A 20,479-nucleotide genomic window follows, 5' to 3' on the forward strand; every position below is an offset into this window, starting at 1 on the left:
TGGGCTGGTTTTTTGTGCACACACATGTGTGTGTGTGTGCATCTATAAAAAATAATTTTTCCCATCATTGCAAATTCGAGAAGTCCTGTTGGCTGGGCATTATTGCTGAACTGTAATTGGGACTTCTCATAAAGTGAGATATAAATTTACTTAACTTCTAGAAAAGTTCCCTTTTTAGATGATCTATTATCCTGATGAGAGCAAGATAAAATGTAATTTTATTATTAATAATGATAATAAAATATAAAATTTTTAAATTATCTATGATTCAGAAATCTATAGGACCTTATTGGGTGATTCCTATTGGGTAATAATCTAGACATTGGTGTAAAAATAAAATACTTGTTATATTATTATTCTTATTTAATTAAAACAATATATCTTTATTACACCAGAAGATTTGGAAAGGGTTAAAACTGAATGTATAGTGTATAGAGAAATGGAAAAATCAGTTTAATTCTTAGAAAATTTTAAAAACAATAAATTTAATGTTAATAAAGTCAGTCCCTGGTATTTACTGACATATTGCGGTTTGAAAATTTCAGTAAAAATAAAACAGAACCTTAATAAGCATATTTTTTGCTTAATAAGCATATTTTTGTATCCATAAAGCCTAAAATCAAAAATAGAGACATATTCATCCTACAAGAAGTTAAATGATCCTCTTTCTTTCTCTCTAGTGAAAAAAATTAAAATCCTAAAAACTGACAAACTTAGAAACTTAACACCACAGTGTAGTATTCAACCTTATAAGAAAAAGCTACTTGAATTTTTAAATCTGTTCATAGGTTTGAAGATACAAATATTTAAAATTTTAATAGAAACAAAGATTATCTGACGTAATTTTAATTGAAGAAAATAAGAATAGTTCTTCTGTACCTTTTGACAGAAGATTAAAAGATCAAAGTAAAAGTTTTAAAATATTATTAATGCGAGAAGACCAGCCAAAATGAGATGCTATAACTTTTTATAAAGTACTTTTTTTCATCAGAAAGGGTATATTAATTTTTCTTCTTTACACTACCTGTGCAAATCTTTTTTACAGCTGTGGCACATAAAACCACCTGAATTGAAAGTACTTGCCATTACCCCAGATACAATTATGAAACTAATTCTACCAAATAGTGTTATTGTTACGGATAATGCACCATACTGTAGTGTAAAATTAGAAAAATCTAAATACATCATTGCTAAACCAGATGTAGTATTGTGGCTGAGAGAAAAACAAATCCCATTTGATTCTACATTTTTAAAGGATGAACTTTTAGAAGAAGTTAAAAGAAATAAGAAAAAATTTAAAAAATATGTAATCGATGTGGCTGAAGTAAATCGACATCACGGCTTACATTAAATGAGTACAGGGCATTAACAGGTTGACTGCCATGAGACCTAAATTTAGGTCTCGCATAAATAGTTATGGCTGCCGTTTGTAAAAATCAAAAACTCTTAATAATTGTTTTTGAGACCTAAAATTAGGTCTCACGTTGTTGTGTCCTGAGGCCATGAGATCTATAATCAATAATAGGTCTCACTGTATTCATTTCTTAATGTAATGAGACCTAAATCTAGGCCACATTGTTTTCTCAGAAAATAATATTTTTTAAAAGAAAAAAAATCAGAGATTATTATGGTATGTTTAGCATTTATGTACCATAAATATTTTATAATTATGTTGCTCTTATAAGATTTTTTAAACATACATATTTTACAGTACTGACAAGTTTGTGGTATTCGATTTTGTATCTCGAAGAAATCAAGTCATTGTGTATTCCCTAGTTTTTAATTGTTGAGGTTATGTGGTTCTGTTTTGGTTTGAAAAAAGTTGTTTTTAGTATTTTTTTTATATAAAAATAAGAAAATGGATGACAGTCATATTGCTGAGTTGCTAGAAAGTTTGTTTGTAGATGATAATCAGTATGATCCAGATTTCACATTGGAAGATGATTTAGAAGTAAGTTCTGTTGATGAAGATACAGAGTTTCAAAATGTTTATATTGGTAATTCAAAATTAGATTTAGGTATTGATAGTGAGATCATATTAGATTTACCTGTAGTGAGTGATGTGGTTAATAAAGATATTTTCCAACCGGTTGATGTAAACATTGGAGTTGATGTACCTACTACATCACTAAAAATGGGTGGTTAGTGTTCATGGGGGCCTGTAGGAGAAGAAAATATGCTTGTTCAAATACCTTTTAATCCAGATAACCTAAATTTAGGTATTAATATGGATATTATTGAAACCATGTCTCATGCATCACCCTTTGACTTTTGGAAATTATTTGTGACTGATAATATCTCATTAAAATTAGTAACCGAAACTAATAGATATGCTGCTCAGCAGATCCAGTCCCGCAAGTTCATTTCACGTAATGCAAGAACAAGAGAGTGGAAAGAAACTGATGTAGAAATGAAACAATCTTTAGGTATAGTGCTTTACATGGGGTTGAATCCAATGGCTACTATAGCTCATTATTGGCGGACAGATGATTTATATATTTCAGTAATTTGTAAACAAATGAGCAGAAACCGCTTCGAATTACTGCTGAGCCTCTTTCATTGCGCAAATAATGAAAATGCAGCACGTGATGACAGGCTACACAAAATACAAGGAATTATAGATGAAGTTGTTTATCATTTTAAAATGGTTGTGGAGCCTGAACAAGATATGTGTATAGATGAAAGTATTGTTCCTTTTTTAGGAAGAATTTTTTTCCATCGGTACATTAAGGGTAAAAGACACCAGTACGGTATCAAAATATTTAAATTATGCGTGAAAAACTTTTATACTTTAAAACTTTAAAAAATTTTTAAACTTTAATTAAAAGATTTTTTTTCATTTTCCATTGTATAGTTAGAATTTAAGTTGCTATATTGTATTTTGTTAGCTCATTTTTTATTGTTTAACTTTGTTAACATAATTTGTTAGGTATAAATAAACAATACTAGACAAAGAATTAAATCATATCATAATCACATATTATGACATGTACCTATGGTTTGGCGTGAACCAAAGGATCATGTAACCGATTGTTATTTTTGTTTAACAAGTGTGTTAGGAATTTCTAAAAAATCTAAACATACTGTAAAATATACTTCATAGCAATCTGCAATCAGGCTTGTACCTCACAGTGAAATATCCTTCGATACCAATCGCTTATGGTATTAATTTGAAAGAGACATACAATGTGATGAAAGATGTTTTTGAAAAAATAAATTATAAAAAACATAGCTGGAACATATGTGGTGATTTGAAAGTTATAGCTTTTTTTGTTAGGTATGCAGTTTAGGCTTTACTAAGTAGATGTGTTTTCTTTGCAAATAGGACAGCCAAGCTAGGAATAAACATTATGTTAGTGGAAGAGACGAGACAACTTAACTCCAAATGGGAAAAGTTTTACTCATGAGCACTTAGTTGAATCCAAAAAAATATTTTTACCCCTCTCTCTATATCAAGCTAGGACTAATTAAAAATTTTGTAAAAGCAATGAAGATTGATAGTCCTGGATTTTGTACATCAGGCAGAAATTTCCAAATGTAAGCGAAGGAAAAGTTAAAGAAGAAATATTTGTGTTGATCCTCAAATAAGAGAGTTGGTGAAAGATGATGTATTTAACTCAATGTTAAATAATGTAGGAAATGCAGCTTCGGCTTCATTTAAAGACGTATGCAAAAACTTTTCTCGGTAAACAAAAATTCGACAATTACCACGATATTGTTAATCAACTTCTTACTTCATACAGAGCTATGGGATGTAATATGTCTTTGAAAATACATTTCCTCCACTCACATCTGTGTTTTTTCCCAGACATCCTCAGAGACGTAAGTGACGAACACAGTGAACGTTTCAACCAAGACATTTCAGTGATGAAAAGCTGCTATAAAGGGAAATGGAATACTAACATGCTAGCCGATTACTGTTTGACATTAATTCGTGATGTGCCTGAGGCTATTTATAAAAGAAAATCATCAGCGAAATCATTCTAACACACATATGGCTATGCAAAATTATAAATTTTACAGATTTTAACTATATTTTCCCTTAATTTTTTTTTAAGCATAATTTATTTAAAACTAATGGTGGTAGAAAAATTGTATTTACAGATCTGTAATATATGCAAAAAAGCAATTCAAGAAATTGTGTCACACTTAGAGAAACATTAAAAATTTTTTTTTCTCTATTAGTGTAATTTGACACTTCACACAGCCTTTTTCAGGAGGAGGGGGTAATGGAAATGTATGAGAGCAAAAATCGAATAATTTTTTTTGGGAGAGTCTGGGGTCAAAAAAAAAATCACCCAAAAATGGGCACCAAAATTTGTGTCAAAAAGGACTCGGATGTAAAGATCTGGGTGGGTTTGGGTCTAGGATGAAGGCTTTGGGTACAAGAGGAGAAAAAGGAATCCCCCCTACTAAACTGTCTCAAGGACTTAGAAAATATTCACTAGTCACTCAACCTCATATCGAAAAATTTTTCTAAGTCGTTTACTTTAATTCAAGTGACATAACAGTCTTACAAACACTTGTTTAAAGACTTAGAATAATTCTCTTATAAAACCGGGGTATGTTAAATTCTTATACACAGTTAACTGTATGAAAAAACATAACACTTTGAAAAACTCAAATTACAACACAATCCATTGACCAAAAAAATCATTAAACTTTGTAGACATGTTTGTAAACCATTCACTGATAAAACCTTACTATGTAACTGTTAAAAAATACCGAAAAAACCGTCTAAAATAGACACGTGTAACCACAATGAATACTCCAGCTCGACTGAACGCTGTATAATGGTCTTCAGTAAGCACACTTCTACTTTTCCTTCAGTCCTTTTTAATATTATAGAGGTAAGTAACTTAGCTGCATGCAGTACCAAGTTTAGTGTTCTATATTGTTTTCTTCATTGGTGATCACTCAGCATTGTCTGTGAAGGATAACAGTCCTGTAGAAGATAATAACTTAAATTGTGACATCCCTCTACAGTATGAAAACTGTACTAACTGTGATGGACCATATTTTTCTTGCTTACGAGATTGTCAAACTTTTAAAGAAAAGAAGGCAATTATCAAAATTTGTACCAAGAAGAAAAAGCTATCTTTTCCGGTCACACGAAGAGAATAAAAAAATTTGCTGAACTCCTGGAATCTGGTTAAACCAGACATCTCCTTTGCCACCATTACATAAAGGCAAGCTCCTACAAATGCAGTTTATCAACAGTGTGGATCCTGCAGTGAATTAAAAATACATCCGAACAAGCTTTTTATTTTATCAAGGTGATTTGCTCACAGCCTCTATTTCAAAGCTAACTAAGGTGAACAAGAAGTCAGTAACTGTAGCTAGTGGGATTCTTCTCTGAAAGTTCCTCTCCCCAAGGTTTTGCCTTTATGGGCAGGTGTACATACAGCTGGTGGTAAGCCATTAAATAAGCTCCCTGTTAAAGGAGCCCGTACAAATAGTCCCTCTTAGTTGTTCTCTGTGATTTCCCATTTTTCAAAATCTCCCCCTTCATCACCACAAATGCTGGAGGGTATTGTTGAGGCACTGCCCAACCCCAGGATATTAAAATTAAAAATTCCCAGAAGAAAAACCGGATCATATATATGCTGTCTCGTATACTGTAGTGAAAGTGGTGGGGTTATTAACTTCATTCTCATGAGAGATGTGACGCACATCTTGTATTACCCATGTTTATGTCCTCATCGTCTTGTACTTTGTCCAACATCGACCTCTCATGCTCACTGAGTTTACTCCCTTGTCTTAATTGGTCTGGTTGTGACAACTTTTGCGGTAGTGACCATAGGCCAATTATTATTGCTTATGGTATCAAGTGATGAATAAAAGGCCAAGGAGATGGATTGATGAAAGAGCAAATTGGAATGGTTACCATGAAGCCTTCCCATCACAGTATGATGATAGTGCTGATGCCCTAGTTCTACTAACACAGCTGTTACTCAATAATGCTAATAGATGCATACCACAAACATCTGGAACCTTAGGCGTCTCCATTCATTGGTGGAATGATGATTGCCAAAATGTGATTAGGAAACAATGGCAGACACTGCGTAGATTTAAATGCAGATCTACAAATTTTGAGGTTGTATTCTTAGGCACTAGGAGAAAGATAGAACATATTATGTAGATACCATCTTACACACTACTCCTACATCTACTGTGTGGAAGAAGCTGTATACAATTTGCAAATCCCAAAAACATCTATTCTTACACTAATTCATGATGGAAAACTTCATACATCATCTTCTGCAGTCGCAACTAACTCGGCAGATTGTTTTCGTTCAGTGTCCTTCACTTCATCGTATACTAACGATTTCATAGATATATGGAAATACTATTATACAACACTGGTGATATGGTCGTGAATTAAACACTCCCTTTACATGCAATGAGTTATCGCACGCGCAAAAAACTGAGATGACACCTCCCCTGGACCTGACAACATTCGTCTCTGTATGCTCTCACACCTTCCCACTTCGATGCTACAACACCTACTGTCCATTTATAATGGTATGTTCTTCAAACAAATCTTCCCACCTGTTGGGTCAGAAGCCCATTGTCATAGCAGTATTTAAATCTGGTTAAGACAAAGCACACTCTTCAGGCTACCGCCCTATCTCCTTGACGAACATTCTACGTAAACTAATGGAGAGAATGGTGAACCAAAGGTTTATATGGTGTTTAGAGAAACATGCCCTTATATGTTTAGAACCGTGTGATTTCCACCAAGGATGATCTTCCATTTATCATCTAGTGTCACTGGAAACGGCCATCCAAAACACTTCCGCTCCTGCAGTGCCTCGTCGCTATCTTCTTTGATGTTAGGAAGGCATATGACATGGCTTGACAAGTTAGTATTCTAAACAGCTTTAAAGAATGGGGAGTCATGGATAATATGCTTGCTTTTATTAGGGGTTTCTTAAATGACCAATCTTTCTCTGTAGAGTAGCGTCACGTTAGAGAATGGAGTGCCTCAAAGAAGTAATACTGTTAGCTACAGCAAACAAATGCCACTTTGTTTGCTGTAGCTAACAGTATTAATAATTGTGTGCAACCACCTATTTCATCTTTATTTGTTAATGATTTTGCTACTTGTATCTCACCTTGAAGCTTGGTCCAAGGTTACCGGCTTCACCTTCTCACCCAAGAAAACAAAATGTGTAGTCTTTTTTTGCCTGCAAGACCCTTTTATTCCACAAGTCTTTCTCAATGGAGAGCCAATTGCCAAAGAGCCATCTCTCTCGAAGTTAAATTTTTAGGTTTACATTTTGATAATCGTCTTACATGGGTCAAACCCATAAAATAATTAAATACAGAATGTTTAAAAAATTCTAGATGTGCTGAGAGTCCTTAGCAACAATGATTGGAGAGAATATCAATATTCTCTCCAATCATCCTTCGTCTTGCTACAAGTGTCTTTAGGTTAACCCCTGTCGCAAGCATACTTGTTGCTTGCAGTGATAAGTCATCTGTCCCATCACTTTGGGATAGGCGAGATCAACTGCTAGCACCTTCCTCTGCTCGTCTTAAAAGACAGCTGAATCACCCGGTTTATAAAGTAGTCCTTGTTAACCCTCATTTACAATGGTATGAAGATAATCTACTTTATACAATACCAATGGGTGTTCATTTCTGGGTTTACCTTTTAAATTTTGACACCTTCTATTTTTCCAACCTATCCCTGTTCATATTCACGGAAACTCAATCCCTTAAATTTTAATTATGTCCTTATCATACACAAGGTGTTTCATTTGCTGCTTCAAGACAGTACCAGATAGTAATCCTCCTCTCACAACTTAAAAACCAGTGACTGTAAATATCTGCGAAAAGAATCCAGCACCTTTATAACATTATCTCTGATGGTTAGCCTTGTAGCATTCAAAAAAACTCTAAGGTCATATGTGTGACCGCATATTAAAACGTAAAATTTTCTCTTCTCTTTATTGGTGGAGTCAAAAATAGGTTAATCTGTTTGAAAAAAATTGTGTTACCTTGAAACAAGGTCAAATCCAAGGTCACCATGAGGTGTTACCCTCCAATCTGAGTAACTTTTTTATAGATCATTTTTTTGTATTGTGCATAGGTTACAAGAAAATCACCAGAGATAATTAAAATGAAACGCACCATATAATAAAAAAACAATAACTCCTGTCATCTTTCAGCAAATGTTTTATGAATTTCTCTCCAAGGCAAACCCAAACACAGTAGTATACACAGATGAATTGAAACTGAGTGATACCACTGGATGCGCACTTGTCATTAATGAGAACATATATGTTTGGTCTGCTAAGTATCACAAGTGTCTTCATTGCTGAACTGTATGCCATCTGTAAGGTTTTAAATATCATTAACCCAAAATACTATCATATCATTTGTAGCAACTTGTATAGCGCACTCCAAGCTTTAGAAGATCTGTATTCTAGACATCCTGTCACCGGAATCTATAATGCAATCACAGAGTTCAACCATCCCAACACCCAAATGAATTTTTGCTGGATCCCCAACCACGTGGGGATTCTGGGTAAAGAACTTGCGAATTCCACTGCTAAAGACAATGTAGTCGACCGTCTTTCACTACTCGTGTTGTTATTGCCGACTTTACAAATTCTGTAAAACACACTCTTCGAGCAAAGTGACAAGGTGACTGGACTGCCACAGCAGATAATAAACTTTGACAAATCAAGAATAATGTGTTACCATAGGACTTAAGTAGGAAAATTTGCTGAGAGGAAATGGTTCTCTACCGATTGTGGTTAGGACAAGTAAATAAATGGTTTGTGTAAAAAAATTGTAATACATAAATTTTTTTATATAATAAATAAATACTTTCAAAAAAGATAGTAATTTTTATCAGTTTACCTTTCTGAGGTATAACTCTTATCACTATCCAAATGACATATTTAATAATTCAGTGGTACACTTCTGATCTACACTTCTACCACATGACTGGTATGCAAAAACAGTTTGAGAACCGCTGATCTAGAGTCATAAAATTATGTAGATTATATTTACAATGATTAAATTATAAGGAGTATTGAGTTAAACTGAGCATGTAAAATCAGTCATTCAGTTACTTCTTATTTGTGAAATGCCACTTGATTGCAGTAAAAGAAAATGAGTGGTTGGCTGTTATCTGTAATAACCTATGATACAATACATATACTCTTATCGCCGTGCAATCTTCAATAAAAGATAGTCACTATGAAGAAATATCTCTTTGCCAGTTGCACTTTGCACTTGAGGTTTATCAGGTTGACACATCATTTTCTCATGTTCCCTGTTGGTGCCAGAATATACCTCCTAGATAACTGCTGTATAACAGTTCAAAAATTCCATTCAAAAATTGGCAATGAACATGGCAAATGATACCCACATAGTCATTCTTAAGTTGCACAAGTTGCCTAAAAAGATAACTCCCCAACTTGAAGAAGATACGATTTTCAAAACTTCTCTTTCAATATCTTGCCTAAGGTTAGGTAGTAAACTTATACGCTAATAAATATACGATCCCTTTAACCGATGACAACTTTTTTAGTTTTGCAGAAGATAACCTTTCCGTGTTACTGGTCTCATAAAAAAAATGAAAATCAGTGAAGCATACACTTCATATAAAAATTTAACGATTTTTTGAAAAATCTAAATTATAAGTCAATCTTTTTTTTAGCTATTGAATTTGCACTTGCAGTTAATTATATCCTTTAAAAAATTAATTCAAAATATATGCTGGAGATGACCAATCACATAAAGGCATTCGCTCACAGGCATAAGAAAATGACAAACATGTCATAGGCGTAAGATCTGACAAACATGTAAAAAATATTTGTTTATCCTTACAAGATTTCTTAAGCATTCCTGAGAATACTCTAGTATTCTAGATTACTAGATAATCTTTACATGCATTGTCTTCATCTTCACTTAGATTGTGATAAAATATAAAAGTATTTTAGCTTTTTTTTTAATAATAGTCCTTATAAAAAAATAATAAAAGTAACATTGTAATGACCAGACTAGCTGTACTTTCTCAGCAATTCTTACTACAAATACATATTTTTGAGATACACTTAAAAATAAAAGTAAAACAGTAATAGTTGCACTGTATCCTATTTCATTAGTTCAAACAAAACTCCAGTTAATGGGAAATTTATTGTATTATATCTGTGGTGATAACCATTTTTTTTACGGTCATCCTGTACTGTTTCATCAGATTTAGTAGACAGCAAGTTGTTCATTCTAGAAATTGAGCTTTCAAATCCACAAATAAGAAAATACATCTTTTATTCTGATTGGTACGTAGTAATATCGGGTGTACAAAAAAAAAAGTCTCTTCTCAAAATTAAATGTTTTCTGTGAATATTCAAACAGCAACTTTTGACTGAAGCAAGCAGGAGTTGCTTATTTATATATTTACATACACTGCTCTTTCCTCAACTGCAAGATGGACCAGAGAACTGTATTTGGCAACAAGATGGTGCTCATTCACACTGGCATAACTCTGTGTGGGATCAGTTAAATGAAGTTTTAAAAAGCAATTGTTACTATTTCATTTTATTTGTGATTCATTACTCTTAAGTCAAAGTTAAAAGGTATTTAATAGCTTTAAACATCAATATTTTTTTATATATTCTGTTCATTATATAAATCATGTCAGGAATGGTTAGATAAGCTACTCCATAGATAAAAAAAGCTAATGTCCCAGCATCAAAGTGTTTCCCAATAGAATTAATTTGCTGACAGATACCTAGTTTTTCTTATAGCAGACACTTGTTAAGACCCTGAAATTGAACCATGAATTATTCAGTTTTTTTTTTTAAATATGATGAGCAGATTAGATAGACTAAAGGTAACAAAATTTGTACAAGTCTCCCGCAAAAATGCAAAAAATAAATGAATGAATGGGTTTAACATTCTGATGAACATTTCACTTGACCAAAAAGGTAGTAGGAAATTAACCTCATCCTTATTTATAGCTTGATGTTTTTAAAACTTTAAAGATGCCTATAAATAAATAATAAGAATAAATGGATTTGAAATAAGGATTAAGTATCAGTGGTCGATATGTTTTCCCCATCAATAACAAGTGAAACTGTGCTGAACGCAGTTCACTTTGAATCTATATCTACTTGCTGCATATGTATTGTAAAGGGGGGGGGGGGCACTTGTACTTCAGCCTTATTGAGCCTGTCTAAACCTATTTCTTTTATATTTCTGTCAAAACTTGTTCCTAGTGTTTTAATAGAGCATGTACAGGTTTTCCAGTAGGTTTCAATTGGTAGATTTTTTACGTATCGGTTCAGCTAGTAGTTTATATCTGCCTTTTAATGATAAAACAAGGCTAAATATGGGTTTATATCTCTGTAACATTATCCATATTGTGTAATCATTTGAGTGCTGAAATTTTTATTCTGTGTTAAATCAGAAATTAAAGGTAATTTTCTTTTTATTTTAATCAAAGTAAATATATTTCTTTTAATTAAAAAATTAAATCATTTGGTAATAATTTTATTAATATAGCAGCAATAGCTGTTATCGGTGATTCACAAGGGTAATCCATTAAGTAAAAACCATTTGTGCATGGTTGCTATGCATGTTATTCTCTCATCCCAGTTTAAAGTCAGTCTGTGTTCTAATCTCAATTCTTTGTGTTCTGAGAGTCATCTGCTATATTTGTGAACATTATGCATTATTAAAATGAACCGTACAAAATCCTTTCAACTATGAAGTTCTGTTGGTGATTCTTGAATACTCCTTGAATACTTCTTGAAACTATAACTCAAGTTATAGTTGGTTATAGTAGGTGAAATACTCTAATGTATGAATTGAATATGAGAAAGTGACTTGAAATCTTTAATAGTGGGCAAACTTTATCCACGGCAAGGATCAACCGGAACAATTATCATGTTGTAGAAAACTTGTAGCATGCAGTTATCTACAAAATCTTTATAAACAGAAGCATAATTGCCAATAATTTGCCCGTTTTTCCTAAACATTGCTCATTCTTTTTTTTTTTTTTTTGTGAAATCATATCAGAATATCTTTACTTCCAGAAAACTTGCACATGATGAGTTCCATTCCATGGTGATGCTGACACAAAATCAGCAAATTGTAGCAAAACTGGCATATCAGTGGTGATATTACGTAAATGGAATTGATTTTCTCAGCTGTGTTAGTGATAAAACCTGGGTTTTTCATTTCACCCATGAAATGAAATGATGAGCAAGCATCAGTGGCTCAAATAGTACCGTTCCAATTCTTCCAAAAAACCAGAGTTATCCAGACACTTTCAAGTTGAAAACTTATGCCGACAATTTCCTGAGATCATACAGGCATTCTTTAGGTAGAGTTCATACCAGAAAATACTGCTACAACAAATGCTACACTGGTATTACAAAACGCTCAAAAGACTATAAATAATCATCCAAATTGAACGTTTTCTTAAACCAGTTTTTACCCTGTAATCTGAAACTATTCGATCACTCGCCAAGTATATATATAATTCTTAATTCAGGTGATTTTCACCTTTTTTCTAACCTTTGACTGTTCCTGAATGGAAAATGTTTAAAAAGTGGTGGTGAATGGATGGATGGAACTGCTAGCAGTGGATGATGACTGCAGTGAAATTTTAAAACTTGTGATCGGCTGTAATATATGCTTAAATTAAAAAGTGATTATGTTGAGAAATAAATTAAGGTGCTGTATATTATAGAAAATAAAAAACTGAGCAATAAAATTTTATCTAAATTTTTAAAACAAAATTATTAGTGTACTTTGTGGATTGCCCCTAGTATCAGTAACAATTGTTTTGATATTTTACTGTTCAAGTAAAACAGTGATAAATGGACTATTTATCGAAATTTATCTTTTAATTTTTTTTATAAGTATAAAACTTTACAATTTAAAGTTGAAAATGCTTCTCATTTTTGTAATTTACATAATTGTTTATTGGTACATGAAATTTATATTTACAAGATGTTTGAACTTGTGATAGAAAGAGGTTGAACTCAGGAGCAGGTGTAGAAAGTCACTTTGAAAATATGTTAATTCGTTTCATAAACTAGATAGTTAAATGAATTTTAATCGGGTCAAATTCGTATTTCTAAAATTAAACAACATAGGAAACACAGGTTTTATATCCCAGTCACACAAGAACTTTCTATTTATTTTTATTTTGAAAAATATATTTTGTCATGTGTTTTTCAATAACATTCCTCAAAAATACCATTCAAGAGAAAAAATTGTTTTTTTACTTTAAACTTTTAGCCTACACTAACTTTTTTTATTCAATGTCCAAACAGAAAAAATATTTCTTAAAACAAAATAAGAAACATGTATATGTGTGGTAGTTAGTTATAATAGTTAGTGATTATAACATTATACAGTTAGTATGATGTAAAAGTTTCAAGTCACAGTTCTTCTATGACATGTTGACAAATGACAATCATAAGTTATTTTGGCATATTTTGCAGCTTTGTATTGTCATAGTCGAATAAAATGTTTACAACAGAACAACATAGCATCTTAATAATAATTCAGTCTTTAAAAAAATAATATTTTATACACAATGATTTTTCTCAATGGTAATTTTTCAAAATATTTTGTCTTTATAATAAAAATATTTCTGTAGTTTTTTTTTTGTTTTGTTAATTATAATTATAATTTTTTAATTATTTGATTTTTTATTGTGTTTTAGGTACATTATTAATTTCCTTTTAGATTCCTCTGTCGGCATTTTCATTATTTACATTGGCATTCGATACTGTCACTATTTGGCCGAACAGAATAATTGGGATGCTATAAATTTTGGAGAATATGGTATGACATTCAGTTAAATATTTTAGTGTGTGTGAGTAAATAATAAAAAAAATGTGTTAAATATGATTATTGTAGTTGTAAAACTTATTTACAAAATAATTTTGTCAATAGTTATGCGGTAATAGTTTGATAATGCATTAAAAATACTTTTGTACGTCTAGAAGAAATTAGGAGGCGTAACTTTATTTGATAAACACCTCAGTCCCAGTTTGGGTTTTGTAACAGTCTCTGGATGGGTAAGGAAAACTACTCATGAAACTGGATATTGGATATTATAGGATACTGTAACTCTAAAAATTCTCAGCATGGATTCACGGGTGATTTTGAACCCACAGCATTCCAGAAAAGAAGGAATTAATAATAAAGAAATAGGGTAGATAGTGAAAAAAGAATGATCTAACCTCTTAGGAACTTCAAAATGAAATAAATGCACCCTTTTAAAAAATTGAAAGCCCCTTTAGGTATTAAATTTGCATCCTACCCGCAGTTCTTCAGCAAGATTTTGTTATCCAAGGTGGGAGCTACAAAATTACTGATTAATGATTTTTGTAATGAGCAGTTTGGATGCATTCTATAGTGAATCATTTTTCTTTCAGATATTAAAGAACCACCTGTGAAGAGGTGGCTGTTTAATCATTCAAATGGTTTTCAAGTCAACTGCTTAACCAAATCTTCTCCGACGAGTAATAATATAAAGTGATCAGGCGTTATCATACCATAATTGTCTAACTTCGTATAGTTATTTCAGTGTAATGGTTCATAAATTCCTTGTTCTTACTAAAGGTTGGAATTCTTTTACAAATTATTCCATTAATTTTGTTCATATATATGTCTGTTAGATACCAAACAAAATGTTTATAGGAACCTAACATGTGTTGTAAATTGCTCAAAAAAAAAACAATTACGGTAAGTTATTAAGAATAACAAGGTACCTATTCCAGGTATAATAGGGAAAGTGAGGAATTAGAAAACAGCTAAAGGAATGTAGTTAAGTGTATATCAAGCCTACTGAAATGCAGACAATATTCAAACCCTACAAGCCATAAATTAGTTTTTTTATTACTGCGACCAGCTACGTAGTGAATTTTATCTGATAACACCCTGATTCATGCCCGTTGTACCTTGGGTGCTTCATATATGTTACAGTCATAAACACAACTGGAATGGGGTAGTAAAAAAACTTTTTAAAAAAAATTGTAGTACTTTTGTCAAGAAACAATTCAATATATATGTTTGTACTCATTAGAAGAAAAATAATTTGTGTATATCTGCTCTGAGATTATATCATGGATTACTACATACTTAAAAAGAAATAATGGATATGATTATTGACATAGGCAGTATTATCACACTAATTTATAGCAAATTGCTGCACAGTCTACCTGTCAGATATGGGCTCACTTGGAGTTGAGTTTGTTTATTCCAGTCTCATGCTGATCAATCCTAAACAGTTGTTTGACCGTTAATTAAATGCCACTGATAGCATCCTACTTTAATTAACTAGTTTTAAATAGATTTGAATCTGGATCCTGCCGTAGTTGTCATAACAGCTTGATCAATGCTAATAATAATAATCGGTCATTAGTTCTTTATATGTGCAATTTTAGAAAAGAAGATTTTTGTTTTATGCGTTGAATAAAAATAATAATGTGTAAAAATTTGCATATTACCATTTTGTTTTTCTTTGCTTATGGGAGACATTGGAATATCCTATTTTCCAAATAAAAAATATTTTTTAAAGAATTATGAATAAAGTTTGTTAATTAAAAAAAAAAAAATATTGAAAGGAACTGGGGTTAACCTATGTGACTCCAGTTATTGTGAGAAGACAGTGATAAATTTTTTTTTACTTCCTTGTACAAAGTAAAGGAAGTATTTTGATCATGAAAAATTTTGATTTTCAGATTTCAACGGAAATATCCATTTTGACCATCTCTGAATGCATTTTGACTAGTTTCAATGTGACATCTGTACATACATATGTATGTATGCACCTCGCGTGATTCAAAAACAATTAGCTGTAGGATGTTGAAATTTTGGATTTAGGGCTGTTGTAATATCTAGTTGTGCACTTCCCATTTTGACTGCAATTGACTGGACCAGAAGTGTCCCAAAAAGCCCAAAATCCAAAAAATCTGGAATTTTGACTTTTTCTTAACTGCAGTAATAAGCCCTCATTGAGAGCTATTCAATGATATATGTGGTACTTATTTTCATTGGTTCCAGAGTTGTAGCCAAATAAAATTTTAATCAATGAAATATTTGGTCTTATAAGGGGAAGGCACATCGGTTACAATCCAACTTCATCTCCTTTTTTTTTAATTTAAATATATTGATTTATTAATAATTACCTCTGATTGTCAATAAATAATAATTCAATAACAAAAAAAAAAAAAAAACTGAAAAATATCAGAAGTTAGTTATTAATGAAATAAAATTCTATATAATTTTTATTTTTTTAAAATGTGTGTATATAATTTAATAAGTGTACAAGGAATTGATTAGACATATGTTAACAAATCTCTCAAAGATCCGGCGAGCGAAAGGTGAGAAGCTGGTGTTCGTTGCTCCCAACAACACTGCTGGTGATTACTTCTTAAAAGTTCTGGAATGCGCTCCAGGAGAGAGATGACATTGCCGAACGCTATATTGCTACACATGATTGAGGTTACCAAGCCTAAGGTGGACATGCCTAGGGCCGCCAAAATGGCTGTTGTCACAGTTCGTAGAAAAGGCACCAGCTATGCTGACCTCCTTAAACAGGTAAACGGAGGGATTGGAGTTGATATGGCTGAGGACTTTCTATCTGTCCATAGGGGTCGTGCTGAATCATTGGAGATAAGACTCTGGGATGTTGACTCAAAACATGAAGATGTGAAAAAGAGGTTGGGAGAAACCTTACAGGGTAACGGACCAAAGTGTGAACCTCCAACTGCGATCTATTTGCATTAAAGACATGGATATTGATACAACTCAGGAGGAGGTAGAACAGGCCTTTTGTAGGGAGGTAGACAAGGGAGTATTTATGAAAATCTCCCCTTTGAGGCCAGCTTCTGGCAACATGCTACTGTTCATCTCTGCGCAGAGAGGGTAGACAAGTTGCAGATAAATCTCAAGTGAAGATTGGCTGGCGCTCAAGTAGAGTAGAATTAACAAGCAAGCAAAATAAATGCTATCGCTGTTGCGCTATTGGCCATAGGAGGTAAGGCTGTCATAGCCAATATAGATCCTTGCTCTGTTTCAACTGGGGAGGCGGCAGTCACAATTCTGTGTGCTGCACGGAACCCCAAAGATTCCTTGAGTGTGGTGATTTGGGTCATCGCACTGGGGGCAGGGAATGTAAACACCAATTGTCAAGTTAAGAGTTCCACTCTCCAATGCTAACAGATGCTCGCTCTCCCACTTTCTTTTGGGAAAGTTGGCTAAGGAAAAACAAGCCGATTTTCTCATAATGACTGAACTGAACAGGTCAGTCATGATCAGCTGTAACTGGACTACAGACAACAGGGCTGACGTTGCATTACTGGATATCAGTGGATGATTAGGCTGGCAACTTTTGGAGAAGGGTGTTGGCTTCCTCTGCATTGAGCTGGCAGAAGTGGTAATCATGGGAGCTTATGTTTCTCCTAACAGCGACTTGGCCTATTGTGGGGCATTCCTGGCATGACTGCATATCAAGAATTACTGGGACTAGGAAGAAGCTCTAGCTTGTAGGCGATTCCAACTTCAAGTCTGTCGAAGCCGGTAGTGCTCATACTTACTGAATGGGCAAGCTGTTAACTGAATTAATGAGTACTTCAGATCTTTATTGCGTGAACGACTGTATACCAATCTTTTCTGCCCATAGACACTCATTAGTGCTAGATCTCACTATCCTCGATGGGAGGTGGAATCATGATTGTTGTTCTTGGGAAGTGCTGGCAAATGACATCGCCAGTAACCATCTGGCTACCCTTGTTGATCTTGGGGATGGCTGCTTCCAACCATGGATTTAGGTCCCTCCTACATGACTGATATCTCAAGAAGTTTGTACCATCATTGAGGAAGTCTCAGATAACGTACGTCATGGTCTACACCTCATACCTGAAATCCTGCAGGACTCTATTAAACAGGCTATTGCTCAGTTGAGTGTCAGACACTGTCATCATCGGCCAGCCTACTTGTGGACCCCTGAGATTAGTTATTTGCAGATGGAACTCCAGCAACATCGGAGAACTATGCAACGACTTAGGCGACATGGTGGAGATGCCTATGATCTCACATCCCAAAATTATTTGCATTGCAAGAGAGCCTTCCAGAACACCATCAAGAATGCGAAGAGGAGGAAGTGGCTAGTACTCTGCTCAGAATTAGATGATGTTGCTTGGCACCAGGCATATTAAATGGTCATGAAACGTTTTTGGAAATGTGCTAGAATAGAGCGGGAAACGCTGTTCCCGTGTATCAAACACAAGTTGTTAGACCCCACTGACTTTGAGCAACAACAGTACACGTTGCCCAAATTGACAATGGCCATGAGCCAACTGCACAACTCCCGCAGTCCTGGCTGTGATGGAATACCAGCTGCTATACTAAATGGCCTTCTACTAAAGTCCCCATGGGACATGGTTGATGTTGCCGATCAAAGGCTACAAGCAGGAATTTTTCTGGCTTGCTACAAAGAGACCAGACTGGTCTTCCTTCCGAAGCCAGGCGTTGGTGGACGGATCAACACCTACCGGCCACTATGCCTTCTGAACAATAGGGGCAAGGCCATTGAACGCATGCTGGCCATTCGGTTTATTGATGAAATTAACGCCAGTCCCAGTCTACATAGGAATCAGTCTGGTGTTTGGAAGAGGAGGTTGACCATTCAAGCCCACTTAAAGGCCACATCTTGGGTGAACAACATGAGGAGAGGCTCTTGGCGAACAAGGCGACTGCCAATCCTAATTTTATTGGATATCTGCAATATTTTTGGCTCGGTCCCTTGGGATGCCATTCTAGATACTCTGTGATGGAAGGGAGAGTCAGTACCTATCTATTACTTATTATAATTATTGGAATTATTTTTGAGAGAGATGGGTCTCTGTTAAGACTCAGCAAGGGGGACCTGCACTTTCGGATGATGGGTATCCCGCAGCAGGGATCTATGCTTGGCCTCCTCCTCTGGAACGTAGTGAGTACTCAATCTAAGGAGTACTTAATCTTCACCTTCTGGAACAGTTGGAGGTAATTGCTTATGCTGATGACTTGGCTATCCTCGTTGGTGGTAAGACCGAGCAGGCCCTTAGTAGTATGAGAGATGATTGACGAATCACGGATTATGTTTATTACCACAAAAAAGTGAATACATCATTCTAGCCGGTCGGAGGAAGGTGGGCCAGACCTATGCTTCAGAGAACATCTGATCCGATCCAAAGCTGCTGTCCAATATCTCAGGTTGGCTATTGACCAGTTATGTAAATTCAGCAACCATGTCATAGCAGTCTGTGAGCGAGCAGAGAACACTCTTGCTGCCCCAAAACGAATTAAAACCCCAAAACGACTAAAATTTTAGTCGCTTGCCAGGAAGGAAATACTGTGGGTGAATATGGGCTGGGCTAAAGGAATGAAAGAGGGGGGACGACTTATTGAGTTTTCCATGAAGTGTAATTTAGTAATTAACTGCCAACACCCAGTTTAAAAATCATAATAGAAGAATATACAAATGGAAAAAGCCTAGTGATACTGCAAGGTATCAGAAAGGTTATATCATGGTTAAGCAAAGATTTAGAAATCAACTTGTCGACTGCAAAGTTTACCCTGGAGCAGACAATGATAGCAACCATAATTTAGTGATAATGAAATGTAGATTGGGGTTTAAAAACCTGAAGAAAAGGTGTTAGATGAATCAGAGGAATTTGGAAAAGGTTGAGGAAGAGGAGGTAAGAGTGGATTAAAGAAAACTGTTCAGAAATGGAAAGACAAATGATCATTGGTAAAATAGACGGAACATACAGGAAAGTTAAGGAAAATTTTGTGGTAGTTAAATTAAAATCTAATAATGTGTGTTATCTAAAGAGTTATACGCAGGAATTGAATTAGAAAATGGTATTATAGAGGAAGAAGATGAGATCGAATCATGAATCATCGGATGCGATCATGAAGCGAGACTGTGATGATCTGGTGAAGGCGTCGTTTGGAATGCTTCAAGTTTGCTCAGGTCTGTCTTAAATAATGTACGCATTTCTAATCAATTTTGTTTCCACAAGCGCCGCTTCAGCGAAGCAAATTCTGTGGTCGCTTGAACGATGACTGTGGATTTCTGTCGTAGCATACTTTCTTCTCCTGGATCGGTGAAGAAACTATTTATTTGCTTTATACAAACAGAATAAAGCGACAAATAAACATGCGCTTTACTTTAGAAAATCTATACGGGGCGTTACATATACGCTGGCTTCTACACACAGTACAGGAACATGTAAGTATAATAAATTTACAGTTTAACATAAATAATTTTATTTTATTACAAGAGTGAGAAATTGCACTTATTTCACATTCAGCTTCAGTACATTATTACATTAATTTATTAGTTATAGAAGTATGCAAAATAAAATAAATTATACATATGTATAATAATTGATTTAAGTGAAAACAAAAATAAAATAAAAAACTATCGTACGAAATAAATGTA

The sequence above is a fragment of the Lycorma delicatula genome, chromosome 3 (genome assembly GCF_047948215.1).
Source record: "Lycorma delicatula isolate Av1 chromosome 3, ASM4794821v1, whole genome shotgun sequence".
Classification (NCBI taxonomy): domain Eukaryota; kingdom Metazoa; phylum Arthropoda; class Insecta; order Hemiptera; family Fulgoridae; genus Lycorma; species Lycorma delicatula.